The sequence below is a fragment of the Lactuca sativa genome, chromosome 5 (assembly GCF_002870075.4).
Source record: "Lactuca sativa cultivar Salinas chromosome 5, Lsat_Salinas_v11, whole genome shotgun sequence".
Lineage (NCBI taxonomy): Eukaryota > Viridiplantae > Streptophyta > Magnoliopsida > Asterales > Asteraceae > Lactuca > Lactuca sativa.
This window is the reverse complement of record NC_056627.2, coordinates 221,144,306-221,147,953: the sequence shown is the minus strand read 5'-3', so window position 1 is coordinate 221,147,953 and position 3,648 is coordinate 221,144,306. Positions and strand designations below refer to the sequence as shown.

The 3,648-nt window shown below is 36.5% G+C and overlaps 1 long non-coding RNA gene across 1 annotated transcript; it reads left to right on the top strand.

Annotated features, from left to right (window-relative positions):
• The first annotated feature begins 933 nt into the window (after positions 1-933).
• Positions 934-2,176, top strand: LOC122198278 (uncharacterized). The gene is made up of 2 exons (XR_006192602.2): positions 934-1,633; positions 1,717-2,176. It is a non-coding gene; the product is annotated as an uncharacterized LOC122198278 (long non-coding RNA).
• Positions 2,177-3,648: the final 1,472 nt, after the last annotated feature.

The following is a 3,648-nucleotide window of genomic DNA, read 5'->3' as shown; positions in this document are numbered from 1 at the left end:
GGTTGTGTTTATAAAAGTATAAAGTGCTCGCTTTTATAAAGAAGTGTGTTTGAAGGTAATAGTCATATGTACGCGTATAAACTTTATGCATTTAAACATATAAACATACATGAATAGTACTAGCTTGAATCCTTGAAATACTACAAGGTTTTGTAACATGCTTTTATAATATGAAATGTCACATGAAAATCATATAATCTTGTATCTTGTAGTATTTGTTGTGTGGAACGGTTATTTCACGATGAAAAATCATAACACGTATACGAAAAGTTTTCAATAGTTTATTTTTAACAATATGGTAAATTGTTAAATAATAATATTTTATAAACTATGTTTATTGTATTTCCGCATGAAAGATAATATATTTGTATAAACAAAATATATAGGCACATGTATCCCCCCCCCCCCCCCCCCCCCCCCCCCCGCGAAATAATTAAAATATTGAAAAAGGGGCCGTAAGCACTCACATTCGTAGCATGAACGAGGCTTGAGATGTGAATCTTGTCGTAAGATTTGTTACGTGTCATTCCTCGTTCTTAAAACGAACCACCGAGTATATTTATGTTTCCTAATAAACCAGAAGGTAGTTTTGGTATTAATTATTAAGTATATGGTGGTCTTTCTTTGAATAAATAAACTCTAGGGTTTGATTTTGTCAAAATCATACTTCAGGGACTGATATTGAGAATTATTCTCAAGACAGGGGTTGATAATGTACATTTTAAAGCTGACTTGGGGTTCCAGGATTAGGTTGGTTATGGTTTCTTAGTGGAGGGACTATTTCTGGATAAATCCAAAGGGAATTTGGACTTAATAATTGAATTAATCCAAAGGAGGGGTCAATCTCGTGAACTCAACATCTTCAGGGTCAGATTTAAATAAATGGAATCGAAGTTTGAACAGTTCCCTCTTCTAAACCAGTCGCAATTTCTTTTGCAGTTCAAACAATTTGGGGACGAGACCACGACCTAGGTCTCACGATTCCGACTGGAGCAGTCGTATGGACATCCAATTAATAGAAATTACATGATGGTGGTGGTCGATCGAATACTCACAGTATCATCAAGTGATGGCCGTTCGGGGTTCCATAGCAATGACAACAAGCGGAGATAGCGGCGGAGGGTGGCTAAGGCTCATCGGCAACGGTGGCGGTCGGAGGTTGTCTCTGCGACAGCAGCAGACGGGGAGGGTCGGACGTGTCGGGAAGATCGTGTTCTAAGCGGGTTTTGTACCGGGAAACTTGGAGTCGACCTGAGGTTGATGGAGAAGCAAGGAAAAGGCGACTGGAAGCTGTTTGAGAGTCGAATAAATGAAAGCAGGAAGGAAAAATGGTGGTGGTCGCTGCTTCTTCTTCTCCAGTGAACTGTGCCAACAGGGGCCTGTTTATGATCGTGGGTTGCATCAACTGGCCATGGCGGTGGTTTGGCGGTGATTGGATCAGTCTGCCATCAAAAATAGAAGGAAGAGGGGAGGTTGCGAGAATGAGAGAGGGGAAACAGTTGGATCGAATGGGATAGGTGAAGCGGCAACATCAATGGTCTTCAGGGGTGTTTGGCTGGTTAACAACTCGACGGGAAGGAGAGATGGAGGGAATAGCCGACCTTCGGTTCCTCTCTTCCACTGATCATAACAGGTTTGCTTCTTCTCTTTTTCTTTGATTGTTTCACAGTAGTGGATAAAACCTAAGTGGATGTTTTAGGATGGTTCTGATTGCAGGGAAGGAAGACAGATTACAATAATCTCGGGGTGTTTGTTTGCTATGGTTTGCTTTTGTTTGGATAGATATCGATGGGGTGTTTGGTTGGTTCATTTGATAGGAAGTGAAGGAGAAGAAGAACAGCAACAAAACCTTAAGGTGTTTTGGGTGTTACTGTGAAACCCGTGGGAAGGAAGAAAGATAGAAGAGGGTTGTGGCCCTCTTGGGATGCGTGTGCAAAATTGAAGGACAACAGATGAAACAGATCCTTGGCGTATGATTTTGTATAAGTTGAAGCTTAGAAGAAATTTGTACGATAGTTGAGTAAGTGTGCAAAATTGTTGACTAGTGTGATAGTTGAGTAAGTGTGCAGGTTTATCTTTATTTGACTGTAAATTTAAGAGTAGAATATAAGTTTTATTTTAATATTTTATATAATGAATTGTTTCATTATGGAATGTAACATGTGTGTATTTGTTTGATTTGGTTTTAGAAGCTTTGTAATACCTCAATTATTTGTGTATTTGGATGAGTATCTATATATTTTTACTAGTTATATACACTAGCATTCGTATTTGGAAAAATGATATATGATTTATATAAATATTTATATATTCAGTGTTATATAATTTTAATTATATAACATAGATACATAAATCGTATGATTGTTTCATATTATATATTTTATCAAAACTCTAGTAGTAGATACGTTTTGCATTTGACCATGAAACATATCTCATACTTGTATATACGTATGTATATCTAGTCGTTCACGATTTTATAAGTACTAGGCTATTCCACATCAACCGTATTTGGATGTATATATATTATTCTGGAATACATAACTAATAATAAAAATCATGTAGAAATAAATACTTAAATGTTTCGTGATTTAAATCCTGAAAAACGTTTGATTTGTCAACTTTTATAATTATTTTTACCTAAAATATTTCAAATATCAAATTAAATATTATGCTATAGCCTGAGCCCAAAAATGCTTTCGGAATCTCTATTTGAGGTATGCAAGTTCATCAACGGTTTTAGTGGTTTTTAAGAAATCAGTATTATACTGGTTTTTTATTATTAAAACAGTCGTATCTTTTGCATACGAACTCCGTTTTAGACGTTCTTTATATTTTCGGAATTAGGGAAACATGTACTACGAGATTAGAATCTTTATATTGCTCACAACTGCTTAACACATATTTTCAGTTTTTCACACACATTTATGTGGTTGCAGTTTGAGCCATTTGATTGGTTTATTAATTTACACATTTATAAGTAAAATACCATCTGGTATCTTATAATAGCTGAAATAATTCATCTATTTTATATTAGATGAACGAAAACTCAATGATTCAAACTACAAAGAGACTTGCTTTGAACTTGACCGTTCACAGTCTTTGACCAAAATTCTGGGATGTCACATTACCTCCCCGTTAAGGGAATTTCGTCCTGAAATTATTGTGTTCCAGGTTACTTTGTTTTACTATCACCTTTTTTTAGTATCATTTCGTTCCACTAGTGGAAGGAGCGCCGCTGAAAAATTGCGGATACTTTTGTTTTGTTTGATCCTTATGTTTCCAAGTAAACTATGGCTATGTACGAGAGTTCTATCGGACCTTTACTATTGGTATGAGGCTTTGTTTGAGGCTTTTGATTTCTCGATCCATGATCTCCACCGGTTACTTAACGAAGTGAAGTTTAGTGTTGACCTGGATCTCATCGAGAGGAAAGCCAAGGTTATTATTAGAGCGACACCTTTTGAAATTACATGTGTGGGAGGTATCGTGAACTTTGTTAAGTTCTTGAGGTAACTTGAGTTTGTAAGCCACCGAACCAACCCTTGCTAGGATTTCAAAAGGTCCGATGTGACAGGAATTTAGTTTACCTCGTTTTCCAAATCTAATGACGTCTTTCCATAACACGACCTTTAGTAGGACTCGGTCTCT